Source organism: Macaca nemestrina, chromosome 8 (genome assembly GCF_043159975.1).
Source record: "Macaca nemestrina isolate mMacNem1 chromosome 8, mMacNem.hap1, whole genome shotgun sequence".
NCBI lineage: Eukaryota > Metazoa > Chordata > Mammalia > Primates > Cercopithecidae > Macaca > Macaca nemestrina.
This window is the reverse complement of record NC_092132.1, coordinates 124,929,310-124,948,182: the sequence shown is the minus strand read 5'-3', so window position 1 is coordinate 124,948,182 and position 18,873 is coordinate 124,929,310. Positions and strand designations below refer to the sequence as shown.

General features: G+C 44.6%; 1 long non-coding RNA gene across 1 annotated transcript in view; it reads left to right on the top strand.

The window, feature by feature from the left end:
- LOC105481985 (uncharacterized) overlaps positions 1 to 17,890 on the top strand; it is a 45,504-nt gene extending 27,614 nt beyond the window's left edge. The window contains exons 2-3 of the long non-coding RNA XR_987326.2: positions 16,184 to 16,275; positions 17,430 to 17,890. This is a non-coding gene — a long non-coding RNA (uncharacterized lncRNA). The remainder of the gene's footprint in view (positions 1 to 16,183; positions 16,276 to 17,429) is intronic.
- Positions 17,891 to 18,873: the final 983 nt, after the last annotated feature.

Sequence of the window (18,873 nt, the reverse complement as noted above, 5' to 3'; positions counted from 1 at the left end):
GGTGGGAAGATGGGAGGGTGGTGAAGGCTGAAAAATTACCTATTGGGTACCATGTTCACTATTTGGGTGATGGGCACCCTAAAAGCCCAGACCTCACCCCAGTGCAATAATAGATGCATATAAGACGTCTTGCACTTTTCTCTCTAAATATATAAAAGTTAAAAATTAAAAAAAGGTTTTTAAGAAGTAGAATGGATAAATTGTGATATACTATACTTTGGAACCCTAGACAAAGAATAGGAATGAACTACCCACAGCACAGATGAATCTTACAAACCCAATATTTGAAAGAATAATATTGAAAGAAGCCAGATCCGAAGAGTACATATATGATTCCATTTGTATTAAGTCCAAAAGCAGCCCACACTTACATTCTGTCTCTTGATATAGGTGCTGGTTCCATCGTAGCTGTGTTCACTTTGTGAAAATTCATCAAGTTAGTCCTTATGCTTGGGTACGTCTCTGCATGTGGTTTTCCAATAAAAATTGTACAGACCATCCTCTCCCCACAAATAAACAAAAATAAATAAAACTCCAGATTTTTATGGAGACGGCTGATGATGGGGATAATGATGAGCTTCTGTACATAGGGCAAATGCATAATACATTTTGGGATATTACTGTTACAGTTACAGTTCTGAAAATGGTAACATCTGAGACCTTGTCTATTTGAAAGGATCAAGTCTGGATTAAAATGGGAATGGCTCCGGTATAGCCAGAGGGCAGTTGTGCCAAAGAAACAGTACAGCACCTCCCATAGTGGTGACCAGAGAGGTGGGACTGGATTAATGTAGGATTGTGAGAGGAGGCTGCCTTTCTCCTTCGGGCCACTCACCATCTGCCACCTCACTGCACTCACGCTCCTGTTTAAACAATTTCCAATTGAGATCCCTTAAAATAAAGCTTAATATGTTCACATCTGGTGGTTTTCCTGCCCTAGTTTATGCTTAGCTTTGGCCTGCATTTTTAAAAAACGATTCTGTGATTGCTTTGTGTTGCTTTGGAAGAGTTTCTGGATCAGGGATTTGTGCCTCTCTTTGATTGCATTGTGATTGCATTTGCAAGTGACAGAACAGAGATGAAATCTGTAGTCTGTTTTTGCCCTGTATCTGTGGGTATCAGCCCCGGCTGCAGATCAACACAAGCACAGCAACTTTTTAAAAGGAAAGATTGCTAATCCTGGATCCAAACCTACAGAACAGAAGCTCCAGGCCTAAGGTTGGGCATTTAGTTTTAAAATATCACCAGGTGATTCTGATGTGCAGCCAAGATCGCTGATACAGGTGATTTACAAAAGGCCTATCAGAAATCATCCATGTAGTATCTTTCTCTTGAAGAATCCTTTCTTCTGTGCTGACAGTTGAAGTTTTCATTCTAAATATTCATAATTTTGAAATATCATCAAGAGTAATGATTCAATAATACAAGTGTTTACAGGAATGACGGAGAAAAGCATTTGAACTGGGACTTGCATTCAGACCCATTGCCTAAAGGTAGGAACTAGTGTATTCTTACAGGAAGTCTCTTAAATTACAGTGTACTGAGGAACGTACATTTCTCTCCTTCCCCTAAAGAATGAAAGAACATCTGCTTTGGAATTAGGCTGAGCTGGTTTTAAGTCCTGGCTCTACCAACTTCTTAGTTAGTACAACCTTAGTTCCTACAACTGTAAAATGGACCTAAAAATATTTTTCTTGAAGAATTGCAATACTTTTGGAGCAATAAATCATGCCTGGCACATAATAACTGCTGATAAATGATAGTTTTTCCTCTTTTGGGTATAAGAAAGCTCCTAGAATTTCTATGTAGTCTGGAACGCTTTGGGGCGTTCTTCTCAGGGACCTTGTCACCAAGCATTGAATGAGGTTCCTACCTCTAGCCAGGTACAGTGGCTTGTGCCTGTCGTCCCAGTTACTCAGGAGGCTGAAGGGGGAGGATCGCTTGAGCCCAGGAGTTTGAGATCAGTTTGGGCAACATAGTGAGTCCCTGTCTACAAAAAATTTAAAATAAATTAGCCAGGCGTAGTGGTATGTACTTACAGTCTTAGCTACTCAGGAGACTGAGGCAGGAGGATTACTTGAGAGCCCAGGAGATTCAGACTGCAGTGAGCCATGATCATGCCTAAGTGAGAGTGAATAGACTCTTTTTCAAAAAAAGAAAGAAAAAGAAAGAGAGTGAGAGAGAGAGAAAGGAAGGAAGGAAGGAAAAAGGAAGGAAGGGAGGAAGGAAGGAAATGGGAAGAAAGGAAGGAAGGAGAAGGGAAGGAAGGAAGGAAAGAAGGAAGGAAGGAGGTAGGGGGAGGGAGGGAGAGAGGAAGGAAGGAAAAAAAGAAAAGAAAAGAAAGAAAAGAAAATGTTCTCACTTTTACTGGGTTCTGTTTCAAGGCATCAACTGTTTTTTTTCCTGGTTCAATTTTCCCATTTGATATTTTTCCTAAGCATTTAAAGGTGGGAACAAAATAATTTTACCCTTCTGGACAGTAGCTACGTCTCGTGTCCAGACAGTGGGGTAAAACATCCCAGTTTAACCAAAGCAAGCACTGGGGCAAGGCTGTATCTTCTCCCTCCCCTCCCTACACAAAGAAACCGTAGATTTCTACATCAGCCAGGCACTGCGTCCCCTACCCTCAGATCTTCACAAAATCCTGTCCTGCCTCAGCTGTCCACCTCATCCGGGAAAACAATCAGTTCTCTGCTATTCTTGCCTCACCTCCACTCTGGCTGATTTTAATTTCAATTGCTCTCCTGAACCTTGGAGCTTTCTCTAGCATGGATGCCTTTGAACAAAGCTCTTCCTTTGCAAAAAATCTCACAGGATAAGTGTTACAAATCTCTGCAACTAAGTGAATTGAGTAGATTGAGTATCTTGATTAGACTTGTTCTCTTTTCTTTGACAGGGCAAAATCCCTCTCTGAAGAAGAAGGGAGGAGCCTGCATTGATTAACACATTACCATTCCTGAATGAATTTACATTCGTGAATTATAATATTGGACCATTTCTCTGAATTTTATTCAAAAGAGCTGCTACCTGGTATTTATGCAAATATCCCTGTGCCCTACAGTGAAGTGTGTGTTTGTTAAACACAGTAGTTGTGACAATTTTGCAGGACAGATGGAAATTCTAGAAGATGAGAGGAGTTTACCAGATGGGGAAGGGTAGGAGTGAAGTGGGTAGGTGTCTGGGCGAAAAACTTTCCCATGAGAACACTTTGGATGGAACGTTAAAAGTGTGAGTAAAATGAACCAAGAAGAAGGCAAAGGCAGAAATCTGCAGAGCAGATTGATTTGGGGGGCTTGAATGGATGAGTACCTGACCAACGGTTTGGGCTGAGACTAAGAACAGAGCAGTAAGTCATATTAAGAAAGGGAAGTACATTAAACCTGAGACTGTTTGGCCCAACAGTGGTAGGACAAAATGAATGAGGTGGCTTAGGATAAGGAAGTACCCCAAAATCTACTTTGGAATAGTACTTGTCTCTTCTTGTCTACAAAAATGGATCTGACACCATGAGGTGAATTTCTAAAGCAAGGGAAGAGATAATGAGAGATGGGGAGAGAGAAAGAGGGAGAGAGCGATAGAGGAAGAGATGAGTGACAGAGACAGAGTTGAAGACAGAAGTACAGAGAGGTCAACAGACAGAAACAGAGACACAGAGATTAATGGATATAATATTTCATAGGAAAACTAAAAATAAGGAAGTTTTGAATTTGGGAAAATTTAGAGAAGAGATTGAGAGGGATATGTACTGACACCCACTGCATATCCGGATAACATATATATATATATATGTTATACTATATGTTACATATATATGTTATACTATAACTTCATTATTTTTAATTTCCTGGCTGTTATATTATAAACCATAATTTAACTAACTATAGTTAAATTATGGTTTATAATATAACAGCCAGGAAATCCATCTTCTCCATAATTAATGCAATAGGAAGAATGGAGCAACCAGGGATGATTACATGAGTGACAGCAAACACAACAGAAAAACTCTGACTTACGGGTAGGTAGCGCATACCTAGGTTCTATCTCAGGTCTGCTGGAACTTCAGCATTCCTTACCTGCCAAAAAGTTTTGCTGGGCAGATGAGAGGAAAGAAGATTTGAATTGGCTCTTAAGAAGTCCATGGGTCTCAATCAGTGTGCAAAGATACACTGGTATCCCTCAAGCCCTTCTCGGGGAGGTCCCCTCTGTACTGTGACTCTAATGGGCACCAGATATTTGCCAGATTTTCAAATCCAGTTCAACACTTAGGCTAATAGGGAAACAATTTACTATGAGCAAACTCTTGGGGAAAAAAAAAAACGTGTTTACTGGGCCATGTGAGAACTTTGCCTTCTCAGTTGTCAGGGCTGTAAACAGTTCTTTTCAATCCTGACTTAGAATTGAAAGCGATAGGGGTAGGAATTGAGTAAATAGTGGTAAATAGTGTGAAAACTATGGGTGCTTTTTTTTTTTTTCCTTCCTTCCTTCCTTCCTTCCTTCCTTCCTTCCTTCCTTCCTTCCTTCCTTCCTTCCGTCCGTCCCTCCCTCCCTCCCTCCCTTCCTCTCTCTCTTTCTCTCTTTCTTTCTTTTTTTTTTTGAGATAGAGTCTCACTCTGTCGCCCAGGCTGGAGTGCAGTGGCGCCCTCTCAGCTCACTTCAAGCTCTGCCTCCTGAGTTCATGCCACCCTCCTACCTCAGCCTCCCGAGTAGCTGGGACTACAGGCGCCTGCCACTACACCTGGCTAATTTTTTGTATTTTTACTAGAGACAGGGTTTCACCGTCTTAGCCAGGATGGTGTCGATCGCCTGACCTCATGATCCGTCTGCTTTGGCCTCCCAAAGTCCTGGGATTACAGGCATGAGCCAGCACACCCGGCCTCTTTTTTTTTTTTGAGATGGAGTCCTGCTCTGTCACCCAGGCTGGAGTGCAGTGGCGCAATCTTGGCTCACTGCAACCTCCACCTCCCAGGTTCAAGCGATTCTCCTGCCCCAGCCTCCTGAGTAGCTGGGATTACAGGTAAGTGCCACCACGCCCCAATAATTTTTGTATTTTTAGTAGAGATGGGGTTTCACCATGTTGGTCAGGCTGGTCTCGAACTCCTAACCTCGTGATCTGCCCACCTCAGCCTCCCAAAGTGCTGGGATTACAGGGGTGAGCCACTGCGCCTGCCCGGTTTGCGTCTTTTAATATCTTCAAACATTGCACCAAAGTTTTTGACCACGAAAGTGTAGGAGCACTCAATAAAAGTAGCGCTATGACTTCTCGAGGTTCCTATCAGTTCTCACAGATCAAAAATCTCTGGGAGGGCTTCATCCTTCTTTGATTTCATTATGATCTCCCCTGACACACGGGGGCATTCTGGCCCCTGCCCATGAATGTCTTGTGTTTTTTCACTTTAAAGCTTGCACCTTGTATTGCCTGGTGTTTTCACATTTTCATGTGTATTAATCTAGAGGGCATGCTTCCCCATCTTACATCCTGTTTATGTTGGTCTGCTTGTGTGGTAGGAAGACCAATGTGCGCCCTACCACCTTCCTCCCACTGGCTGCCAAAGATGTCTACATCCTAATCCTCAGAATCTGTGAGTGTTATACTGCATGGCAAAAGGAGAATTAAAATTGCAGATGGAATTAAAGTTGCTAATCAGCTGACTTTAACAATTATCCTAGTCTATCTTATGTTAACACAAAGGGCCTTAAAAGATGGAGGCAGTCCTGGCTAACACGGTGAAACCCCGTCTCTACTAAAAAAAATACAAAAAACTAGCCGGGCGTGGCGGTGGGCGCCTGTAGTCCCAGCTACTCAGGAGGCTGAGGCAGGAGAATGGCGTGAACCCGGGAGGCGGACCTTGCAGTGAGCCGAGATCGCGCCACTGCACTCCAGCCTGGGGGACAGAGCAAGACTCCGCCTCAAAAAAAAAAAAAAAAAAAAAAAAAAAAAGATGGAGGCAGAAGGGTAGGTCAGAGGTACTTAACGTGAGGAGGACCCAACCACCCTTATTGGCTTTGAAGATAGAGGAAGGCACAGCTTGAGGGTGTTCTTGTAGACACAGAGACCGATTCTTCCCTAGAGCCTCCAGAACAAACACAGTCCTGCTGATGCCTCAATTTTAGCCCAGAAAGACCCATTTCTGACTTCCAATTTCCAGAATTGAAAGATAATAAGTGGTATTGTTTAAACCACTAAGTTTGGGCCAGCCATGGTGACTCATGCCTGTAATCCCAGCACTTTGGGAGGCCTAGGTGGGCGGATCACTTGAGGTCAGGAGTTTGAGACCACTCTAGCCAACATGGTGAAACCCTATCTCTACTAAAATAAAACAGAAAAAAATTAGCTGGGCGTAGTGGCACGTGCCTATAGTCCCAAGCTGAGGCAGGTGGACGGCTTGAACCTGGCGGGCAGAGGTTGCAGTGAGCCAAGATTGCCTCACTGCACTCCAGCCTGGGCGACAGAGTGAGACTCCGTCTCAAACAAACAAACAAACAAAAACCCACCAGGTTTGTGGTGATTTGTGACAGCAGTCGTAGGAAACGTATAATTTGCATCTCCTACAATGTTAGTTTGGTCAGTATCACACCATCAGGTAGAAGCCATGGGCCAGGAAATGAGCTCCTACTGGTCACACAGGTCCTGCCTGGCACCTTCCTGCCAGGACTCTCCTTGCAGGGGGGTGAGGGGAAGAAGACCACGATGCTGAGGAGCTCTGCTGGGAAAAGCATGAGTTATGTCCCCAAGGACCTTTCTCATCTTTGCACACTTTCCAGCACATTCTGCGCACTTGTCATGGGCTCACTTCCTGTTTGGGTCATTTACTTACCAGAAATGTCTGTCCTTTTACTGAGAACAAATCCGCTTGACCATGTAGAGAGAAGCTGTTCAGTAAACACCTACCAAGGTTTCATTTTGAAAAGCTTCATGTGAGAGCTGAGGTTGGAAACCTCAAAGACCCCCAAGTTTAGCAGTGGTGTAGTGAATAAGTAACTGTGAAATGTCCCAGGAATCCACTTGGCTTTCAAAAACTAGTATTTAAAATATCTGGTCTTCTCTCTAAAAGATGGAAGAGTAATTAGTTTTGAAAATCCTTTTGGCTAAAAGCCTACTGTTCCGCCATATTTTTCCTCCTGGGACTCACTTTCCTAGAACTGCCTGTCTCTGGTACCTTGTATCTGGAACTCTCCTGAGGTTTATTTGCATTGTTGAATTCCTGCCTTAGGGTTATTGAAGAGTAATGAATTGAATGTTTGAGTTGTTTGTGGTAAGTTATTAATTCCCTTTTTTTTTTTTTGGAGACAGTCTCTGTCATCCAGGCTGGAGTGCAGTGGTGTGATCTCGGCTCACTGCAACCTCTACCTCCCAGGTTCAAGTGATTCTCCTGCCTCAGCCTGCCGAGTAGCTGGGATTACAGCACATGCCACCATGCCCAGAATTTTTTTTTTTTTTTTTTCAGTAGAGACAAAGTTTCACCATTTTGGCCAGGCTGGTCTCGAACTCCTGACCTCAAGTGATCTGCCTGCCTCCCAAAGTACTGGGATCACAGGTGTGAGCCACTGTGCCTGGCCGGTAAGTTATTAATTCCATCAGGGAGAGAGAGGGCTCTGTGGTTAATGGCAGTCATAGGACTATACAGAAGTGTGAAAAGCGGGATCTCAGCTTATCAAATAGAATTTCAGCCAGTGCTGAATTACCTTTGGATGGTCCACAAAGAAGCTGCAGAGATACTCTCCTAGGAGAAATAGCCCCATGAGCCACTTCAGGATGGTTTGACTTTCAGTGAGTTGCCGATAAATATCAGATTTCAGAACAAATTGAATTTGAAATAAAGTTTACATATAAAATAGAAGCCTAAATTATAGATCCCGGAGTGTATAGCAAGAGGAGAGAGAAAATTACACCAGCAATTACATTACAATGTGATAAATGGTAAATACAGGTTGCCTCTCCTCTCTCTCTTTCAATTTCCCTCTCTCTCTTCTCTCTCTTTTTCCCAGTTTTTCTTCTCTCTGCAGAGACCAAAATCTGCCTGAAGACACATGATAAGTTTTACTTCCCCTTTTTCCCCCTCAGGGCCTTGTCTTGTAGGGGCTCAATATGGCTTTATTATTTTACCCTCGGCTGTTTGTCTTTTTAGAAAGTATTTTATGTGTTCTTCTTTAGGTTGGGAGGAGGGTGACTTCTTGGTATTTCAGAAGGACTCCAGAACACAATGCAATAAGTGTTGCACTGAGAAACATCACGTAGCGGGGAAGATTTAAGGGCCAGGCCTTCAGGATCTCTTGTGATTAGATGCCTAAGCCTATTTGTAAGGCCGTGGGAGTACTTCGCCAGGCACGGAGAAGAATGCTGAGCTAACAAAAAAGCCCTTTTCTGCTGTGTACTATATGTCATAACATTAAAAAAAGAGGGGAGGGACATGATGAGAAAGAAAGGCCTGGAACTTTTAAGAGAGATTCTGTTCCCAAGTGGAAGGCATATTTTTTTCTTATTGCTGTAAGCAGTGGCAGGCATCCCTAGGCCAGCAACAAACATCCGGGAGCCTTTGGTATTAGGCAGGATGTTAGCATGCCAGCGCCATGAAGAAAAGGAACAATGGCTGTTTAATTTGCTTTTTATAGCAAAGCCCATTTGGGAAGAATGAAGACAGGAGGATCTTAGAAGAGCTTCCTTTCCCCGAGGGTTGGCCCATCTGCTCCGTGGAGAGGAGAGTATGCTGACTCAGGAAGCCGAGCCAGCCAGCCCCTGGCCCACGCGGCCACTGCACAAATGGTGTGCAGTGTGCAGGAGGCACGTTAGGGCTCTTAAGGATGGGACAACTGACTTCTGTCCGGGGATTACTGAGACATATGTTCTGTGACCACCATAAGCATGCTTTCTCTAACAAAGCCTCTTTTGTGGGGTATTGTTGGAGGAACGGAAAATATACAAGCTCCTCTCTGCAAGGGATTAAACATTTAAGGAAATGTGACCAAACTATTTCTAAACATCGTATATCTTTGTTAAAGCAGAAAACAGGGAGCAAAATACAAACCTCTATGAATGTTTTGGGTCATTAATATGAAGATCAAATTTTAAGCATAATCAATGATCATAACTACTGTTTTATTTTGGTGTTCAAAACACTGTATTGTGGGCCTGACACAGTGGTTCACGCCTGTAATCCCAGCACTTTGGGAGGCCGAGGTGGGCAGATCACCTGAGGTCAGGAGTTCGAGACCAGCCTGGCCAACATGGTGAAACCCGTCTCTACTAAAAGTACAAAAATTAGCTGGGTGTGGTGGTGGGCACCTGTAATCCCAGCTACAACGGAGGCTGAGGCAGGAGAATTGCTTGAACCTGGGAGGTGGAGGTTGTAGTGAACCGAGATAGCGCAACTCTAGTCCACATTCCAGCCTGGATGACTCCATCTCAAAAAAACAAAAACAAAAACAAAACAAACACTGTATTAAAACTTACAGAACTACATCGACCAGCTATAAACTGTGATGCTTTTTGAATTCATGAATTTATTTTTCATCATCCTTCTCTTCCTTGCTGCTTTGACATGGTTTCAGGGTCAGTCTTGGTATTTTCTTCCTTTTTTCTCCCCCACTCCTTTCTACTGAAACTAATAAATTACTTCATTATAGTCATATATGAGGGCAAGAGTAAACAAGCTCTGGAAAGAACCCAATAAGTTTTCTATAAACGTAACTGATAGCTCTTCAGGCTGTTCCCAGGCTTGTTTTTGTCTTCTTCTTACATCAGTGTTTCTGCCTGTCTTGCGGAGGATGCTGCAGTGGTGACTTCCAGATAAGGAAGGCATTTTAGGCTGTGACAGGTGAGCAGGGGTCTTCTCTGAATGGCTCTGATTAGGTTGAGAGTTCGAGGGCACAGACAAGATCTGGCTGAGAAGAGGACCTCTCTGCTGGGAGCTGAGCCCCTAAACTCAGTGACATTTGGCACACTGGATGCTGGTGTTTTCTCTCTGTGTGGGCTATCCTTCCTCAAGGCTGAGGCAGAATGAGTTGAGGCGCCCTACCTTTTCCTCATATTTCCACTTAGATGCAATGCACATACCCAGGTGGGTCCCTCCACAAGATAATGATCCTTTCAGAACCTTAGATGACATCATTTGGAGATTTGTCGAGTGGCTATCAACCACCCCAACTATTGTTGATAAAGAAGAGATAACAGAGTGAAAATATTTGTCATATGAGTTTCACTATTTTTTTTAGTCATATATGTTCTGATGTGGTAGTGGGAGTAAAGAATTCTGTTATGACTGCTCTAGATATCAGAGATGGAAAATTCTTAGCTCATTCATTACCCTTCAAGACTCATATGCCATACGGCTTTCTGTTGATCTTCTGGGCTGATTTCATATGCACCTGCTTCCTTCTCAGGAGATACTAAGTGATAAATGATCTCAGGGCTAGAGAGATATTTCAAACGAATCACATCCAATGCTGCCATTTGTATTTCATTTGGCCATATTCCTTTAGTGACGTTTTCCCAGGCTATCAGTCATTCATTTTAGTTCTGAATCTCATGAAACCCAGAGCTAGTCATTTGACAACATTCCTGTGCCTCAATTTCCCTTCTTTAACAGCTTGATAATAGAAACAGAATGTGAGCCACATACATAATTTCAAACGTTCTAGAATTCACATTAAAAGAGTAAAAAAACTAAACCAGACCCAGAAACGCAAATACCATTTGATCTTACTTTTTGGAATCTAAAAAAGTTGAACTAACAGAAGCAGAGAGTAGAACAGTGCTCTCCAGGAAATTGGGAGATGTTAGTCAAAGGGTACAAACTTGGTAAGAGGAACAAGTTCTGAAGATCTAATATACAGCATGGGTGGTGATGGATGTGTTGAAAACAAAACAAAAAAGAAATAAGTGAAGTTAATTTGAATATACATTATTTAACCCAATATATCCAAAATATTATCATTTTAAGGTATAATCAATATGAAACATTAGTATTATTATTATTTGACAGGATTTCATTTTGTTGCCCAGGCTGGAGTGCAGTGGCATGATCATGGCTCACTGCAGCCTCTATTGCTTGGGCTCAAGTGATCCTCCCTCCTCAGCCTCCCAAGTAGTTGGGACCACACCCAGCACAGGCCACCACACCCAGCTAATTTTTAAATTTTGTTTGTAGAGATGGGGTTTTGCCATTTTGCCCAGGCTGGTCTCAAACTCCTGGGCTCAAGCAATCCTCTCACCTCGGCCTCTCAAAGTGCTAGGATTACAGGCGTGAGCCACCATGCCCGGCCTAAAACATTACTAATGAAACATTTTACTTTCTTATTTTTCATACCAAGTCCAATATTTGTTGTCTATTTTACATGTACAGTGCATCTTTTTTTTTTTTGAGACAGAGTCTCGTTCTGTTGCCCAGGCTGGAGTGCAGTGGCGCAATCTCGGCTCACTGCAAGCTCTGCCTCCCGGGTTCACATCATTCTTCTGCCTCAGCCTCCTGAGCAGCTGGGACTACAGGTGCCCGCCGCTATGCCTGGCTAATTTTTTGTATTTTTTCGTAGAGACGGGGTTTCACTGTGTTAGCCAGGAAGGTCTCAATCTCCTGACCTCGTGATCCACCCGTCTCGGCCTCCCAAAGTGCTGGGATTAAAGGCATGAGCCACTGCGCCCGGCCTACAGTGCAACTTAATTCAGACTGGCCACATTTCAAGCGCTCAGCAGCCACTAGCCAACATAGCAGTTCTGTATAATGGATGTGTGATTCCGTTTTCAAGAGTATTGTGTAGTATTTTAGAGTTGAGTGAATGTCTGCTTTAAACAACATGAGAGATACAGGTAGTCATAGTGGTGCCAACCAAAAATATGAATAGTCTTTTTTTCTTTCATGGAGTTGGAGGTTCAAGTAAATTTCAGAAGATCAGATGGTGATCCTATGAATCACAAGAGGCCATAGATGCAAGGACAAGAGCAGGTCAGGGCAATCAGATATGAAACACAGGGCTCCTAGAATGAGCAAAATCAGCACCCAAGGGGTGTGAAAACTAGAATGAATGTGTCCGATGAATAACTCATTCTACGTTGAGAGAAATTTTATCTGTGAGTCCAGGTAGCTTCCTGGATTTTATTAAGAACTTTTAAAAGATGTCATGGAGATTGAGTTGCTATTTAGAGATTGAGCTGGTATTTAGAGATTGAGTTGGTATTTAGAGATTGAGGCACATTAAGAAAGATGTTGAAATGAAGAAAGGGTTTGTTGTAATGACAAGTGCTAACAGGAAGGTGGTGGCTTGAAGGAGAGTTGACAAATCTGTCATTATCCTTCCAGTCTTGTCCAAGGCAGAGGGCGTTCTTGCCAGACAGCATACGCGTTCCAGGGTGCTTGGCAGACTCCCTCAGTGAAGGAGCCTCAGCACAGCAAAAGTCCCCATCAGGCGGATCCCACGCCCCCTGCACAGCTTGTGTAAGGGCACAGCTTGTGTAAGGACAAGAACTAACCAGATACCTACTACGTAGCAGGCTCTTCAATGATTCTTCTGTAAAACAGATTGTATTCGTTTGCTAGGGCAGCAAAACACCACAGACTGAGTGGCTTAAACAACAGAAATTTATCTTCTCACAGCTCTGGAGGCTGGAAGTCCAAGATCAAGGTGCCGGCCCATTTGGTTTCCTTGGAGGCCTCTCTCCTTGACTTGCAGATGGTCACCCTCTTCCTCCCTCTTCACCTGGTTGTCCCTTGTGCATGTGTGTGCCTGGTGTCTCTTCCGCTTCCATTCTGAACTTATGAAACAGATTTTAGTGGGTGTAGCAAGATCATGCAAGCTTTGGGACTTGAATGGATTTGAATCTATTCCAATCACATTGGATTAGAGTCCTACCCCAATGGTCTCATTTTAACTCAATCATCTCTTTAAAAACTTCATCTACAAATATACTTACATCCTGAAATTTTGGAGTTTGGGACGTTGACATATGAAATTTGGGGTGACACAGTTCAGCCAATGATATAAGCACTATCTATCTTACAGGTGAGGAAACTGAGGGCCGGTGAGGACATGTAACTTGCATAGTAAAGTACGCCAGTTGAGACTAGAATCTGGATCTCAGTTGGGTGTTCTTTACACAAAGAACACTTTGTCTCTTGAGGCGAAATGATGTATCTGGTTAATGCCATCGAAGACATTTGGAAAACTCAGGTTTCTTCATTGCTTGCAAGATTACCTAGGTACTTCATGGGGAATGGTGAGGGGCATGAGGGTGGTTGAGGGATGATCAGTGGAAGCAGTTTGGAGATTGGGATCTGGAATCGGGGTGTGAGTCTTGGCTCTGTCATAGACTAGGTGTATTGCCATTGTCAAGGCCTGCACAATCTAAGCTTATACTGATTAAGATTTATTAAGCAACAGTGCTAAGCAGTGAACACATGTCATCTCATCCCATGTTCACAGCCAGTGTATAAAGTGGATACTATTGCTGTGTCTACTTTACTTGAGGAAAAGAGGCCCAGAGAGGCTAAGTGACTTACTCAAGGTCACATAGCCAATAAGGCCTAGAGCCAAGACTCAAACCCACGTCTGTGGATTTCAAAACCTATACAGTTAACCATGAACAGAATCAGGAACGGGGCTCAGGGTTACAAAAATCTGCTTTTATAACGGAGAAAAAGTCTGAGTTTTAATGCAAAATCTCAAGGATTTTCAATGTTGAATAATTCAAGTTTCTTAAACAAAACTAAGCAGCTCATACAAAACATATCAGCTAGCCTCAGTTTCATACTGCATTGCCTCTTACGTGTAAAGTGGGAAAGTTGTTCTAGATAAACCTGCAGGGCCTTGCCTGTCCTGATTGTTTATGAACCTCTGATGCCATTTTGAACTTATGAAATAGATTTTGGTGGGTGTGGTAAGATCATGCAAGCTTTGAGACTTGAATGGATTTGAATCTGCACCTTGGCCCTTAGTAGCAATATAAGAAGGCAAATTATTTAATCTTTCTGAACCCCAGTTTCCCTGTCTGGAAACTGGGACTTGTACTTTGTACGTTGATGTGAATATGGAGATGAAGTCTGTGAAGTGCCTGCTGGGAAGCTTGGTAGGCAGTGAGAAAAGAACACCAAGATCATGTTCTTCGGCATGGGATTGGGAGTCTGTGAGTAGTGGGTGTATGTGAGTATTCGGAGGGGATGTGGTCATGGTATCCACTCTGACAGCACTCCCCACATACCCAAGGAGCTGCCATTTTAAACTTAAGTTTTGGAAACTTCAAGAGTTCCTTTACAAAAATGTCCATCCTTGTTAGAGAGACTGGTTAATACCTTTGCAGGAGTTAGATGCTATTATATTTATTTACTCACTAGGCAAACGTTTAGTGAGTTTCCAATGTGGTGAAAGAGGAGTGGTTCTCAAACCCTAATCTGCAACAGGAAACAGCCAGGGAGCTTGCTTATACTAAAGCTTCTGAGCTGCCACTCCCAGAGTCCAACTTATAGTGCCATAGGGCCAGGAATCTGCATTTCCACAGCTCTCTGGGGATGCTGATGCAGGGGTCCAAAGACTATCTACTGAGGCCCAGTGTAACTTTACTGTGAGACAACTAGTCACCTTCCCACTCAGAGACGCTTCCCGAGCTGACCATAGCGCCGCCACACCTGGGTAAGCTACCACTCAGGGTGGGCCTGGGGCACAGCCAGACCGGTGAGGAAGTGGGAGGGAAGAGCCTGTTTTAACTAGATAAAATTCCAAAATTCCTTACAGTGAGTCAGCCATTTTTTTTTTCTTTTTTTTTTTTCTGAGTATCCTTCAGTTGCCCAGCCTAGAGTACAGTGGTGTAATCACATAGCTCACTGCAGCCTGGAGCTCCTGGGCTCCAGTGATCCTCCCACCTCAGCCTCCTGAGTAGCTGGGACTAAGTCACATACCCCCAAGCCCAGCTAATTGTTTGTGTGTTTTTTTTTTTTTTTTTTTTTGAGACGGAGTCTTGCTCTGCGGCCCAGGCTGGAGTGCAGTGGTGAGATCTCCACTCACTGCAAGCTCCGCTTCCCGGGTTCACGCCATTCTCCTGCCTCAGCCTCCCGTGTAGCTGGGACTACAGGCGCCCGCCACCGCGCCTGGCTAATTTTTTTAAAATGTATTTTTAGTAGAGACGGAGTTTCACCGTGTTAGCCAGGATGGTCTCGATCTCCTGACCTCGTGATCCGCCCGTCTCGGCCTCCCAAAGTGCTGGGATTACAGGCGTGAGCCACCGCGCCCGGCCGCTAATTGTTTTTTGTAGGGGTGGTGGTGGCGGTGGGGTGTATGTCTCATCAGGTTGCTCTGTCTGGTCTTGAACTCCTGGCCTCAAATGATCCTCCCGCCTCTGCCTCCTTAAGTCTTGGGATTACAGGAGTGAGCCACAACACCCAGCCCAGCCAGTTCATTCTTAATAACTTTAAGACATAAAAATGGACCATTTTGGGCCGGGCGCGGTGGCTCACGCCTGTAATCCCAGCACTTTGGGAGGCCGAGGCAGGTGGATCACGAGGAGATCGAGACCATCCTGGCTAACACGGTGAAACCCTGTCTCTATTAAAAATACAAAAAATTAGCCGGGTGCAGTGGCGGGCGCCTGTAGTCCCAGCTACTCCGGAGGCTGAGGCAGGAGAATGGCGTGAACCCGGGAGACGGAGCTTGCAGGGAGCCGAGATTGCGCCACTGCACTCCAGCCTGGGCGGCAGAGCAAGACTCTGTCTCAATAAATAAATAAATAAATAAATAAATGGACCATTTTCGTGTACTGAAATAAGCAATAATTTCCACCATCCGAATACGGTGTGTAATGACCTCCACGCGCCTAGTTACTATCTACATTCATAGCTCAGCGAGCAGAGCCTGCCCTGAACGAACTCCTTTCCAACTGCGGACGAGTAGGGGGTTTTGCCCGTAAAGAAGGAGCTAGTCTACGTGTGCCTGCAGTAGGCCCTGCGCCATCCTTCATTTCTCGGCTTCCTCCCACGCGCCTTCATGCGGATGTGTAGGTATCTCCTCTCCCTGGCTGAGTCAAGTCACTCAGAGACTGAAAAGAGAGAGAGGATGCGGCGTGAAGCTCAAGTCTGCACCCAGGGCTTGGCACCTACTGGGTTGGGCTGGGCGCTGCGTGCTTGCATTTCCGCGGATAGACCGAGATGGCATCTGGGCTGTGACACTGGCTGCCCAGCTTTTCTTTCCTTTTCTTTTTTTCCAACAGCATCTGGAAGAGGCTCTGGGAGGGTCCAAGCAACAAACCACGCGGCGTTCTCTGGAGGCTGAGCTGGGACGAGTAGGCGGAAACAGCCTCAGGTCTCTCTCTTCTCTTCAGCCTGAAACTCACTGCAAATACCAGAGGTTTTTTTTTAGAGATTAGATACATTTGCATCCTTCCCCCCCAACCCCGCCCCTAAGCCAGAGGAAGTGCTTGAGGAAGTAATGTGTTTAAAGAATGTGGGGGAAGGGAGCTTACATTAGGAAGCAGGACTCCTAACGTGTAGCCAGAAACCCCAATAACCTTTAAGCTGTTAACCCTTGAGGATACACGGCTCAGTGGTGTACCCACATGGAGTTCATTATTTATCTCCGAAAGCCCTATCCGTCTCTCATTCCGAGCCTTAAACGAATCATCTGCAGTTTGGCCAACAATTCAGCTCCAGCTCCCTGGGAATAGCAGCAAATCCCGGGACAGCTGTTCCTTCTGCTGAAAACACCAGGAAAATCCACCCAGCAGCACAGGGTGTTTGACCAGAAAGCCTGGTGTTGGTCACTGTCAGAGAGGACGAAAGGAGGGAAGAGGTCCTTGGCCCCGTCCTTCCATTTTTTTTTTTTTTTTTTTTTTGGTCCTTGGGAGCTTGGATGAGCTTGTCTTTGATTCCTTAATTGGTTCTGCACTCTTTTCTCCCCTTCATAAATCCATTGAAATGATACATATATTTAAGAGTAAGGCAAACCTCAAATTAGGCTGTCTGTAGAACTGAGCCTCTGCAAAGAGAGTAATTAAAATTATTGGCATGAAACGGCAGGAACCCTGGAGGGGACGGCAGGGAGAAGGCACTAGTAAAAGTGGGAGGAAACTACTTGGGAAGATATTGGTGCCTATGCTAGGGAATGACATATATCCAAGCCATTTCTCATCAGACTTGAAAATACCGTATACATCTGTGTATGCCAGCAGATGTGAGGCAGATTTCCCTGGCCCGCTGGTCTGTCTGAATGTTCTGTCTCTGTCCCTCTTAGGGGCTTGCCGTGCCACCCCTCCTCCACAGTGTGGAAATAAAAACCTTGAGTTCCTTTAAGGAAAATTCCAGGCACCTAGCTATCCCTGAGAAATTAATGAGCAACTTCATAAGCAAAAAGGTAATCGCAGCATAAAACAATAGCCATAAAATTACAGCCATGAGATGTTTGGTTCCCTGTAGAAACCAAAGATACATCTTAACATACGTCCCTGTGTTATTTTTCAGAAACCTAGACCACCACCAAATGGATCTGCTGGCACGTAGACCTCAGAAAAAAGGAAACTGAGGACTGAACTCTGACCGCTATTTCTTGTTCTACATTTTTTCTTGAAGGACCTGAAGGAAGTCACGCCCATGGGCCAGACCTAACGTTCTTTTCTGCTAACTCCTAGTTTTTAAATAGAGCTTCCCTTCCTTAACCAATCGCAAATCAGAAAATTTTTGAATTCCCCTGTAACCTGTAAGCCCCTACTTCAAGATATCCTGTGTGTTAAGGTCAAACCAATAGGTAGCCTCCATGTGTCGACTTATGACTTTGAGTGTAACCTCTGCCTGCCTGCCTTTAGAAAGAAACCGTTGCTTGCAAGCCTTTGGGAAGGTCAGGTGAGCTGCCTGATTCTCCTTGCTGGGTGCCCTGCAAATAAACACCCTGTTTCCTCTCACTACAAAACCTCAGTGTGAATGTTTGGCTTCACTGCCCTGGAGGCACAGACCTCAGTTCATTTGGGCAACATGGGTCTCGGTGTGCTGAAAGCCACTTTTTGTTTTCATTAGGGACTTGCTCATGCCAAACATCCTGAATTTAAGTAGAACTTACTACATTTGGGGAGTTTGTGGGATGGGGTCCCCTTATGGAGCCCTGAGCCTTCTGCCATCCCCTATCTCTGGTCCTATTTTATTTTATTTTTTTTTTTGAGATGAAGTTTCGCTCTGTCACCCAGTCTGGAATGCAGTGGCACAATTTCAACTCACTGCAACCTCCACCTCTCAGGTTCAAGCCATTCTCCTGCCTCAGCCTCCCAAGTAGCTGGGATTACAGGCATGTGCCATCACGCCCGTAATTTTTGTGTTTTTAGTACAGACGGGATTTCACCACGTTGGCCAGGCTGGTCTCAAACTCCTGACCTCAAGCGATCCACCTGCTTCGGCCTCTCAAAGTGCTGAGATTACAGGCGTGAACCACCCCACGCCTGGTCCCTCTGGTTCTCACTCATTCTAACCTGGATTGGCTCCTGGGTGCTCCAATTCTTTCATTGCTTCAATGCGAAGGTTTCACTTTCCTTTGAGGCCTTACTATACAGGTCAACATTCCGGAGGTATCAGCCTCTGTCCCCAATTGACTTTCACAAGCCCACCAAGCACTTGGCAAAATAAAGGCCTTCCTGTTAACACCATCTGGTGTTAGGGTACAGTGGGTAGCAAAAATGTGTCCCTTCTGCATATGTAATCCACATATCCCCAAGCCTTCTCTGTCCACGGAAAAGGCTTGAGCCTCCACTCCTGTGGCCCTGCAGCAAATCCAGTCCTCTCACCTCCCCATATTTTTGAGGGTCCCTTAGGGAAGGGCCAGTTACCCATTGTCTTCCTCTAGAAGTCATTGCTTGGGTCCTCTTACAGGTTAACTCTGGCCTTTTAGCAGTTCCTAATCTGTGCTGCAGTGGTACCCTTA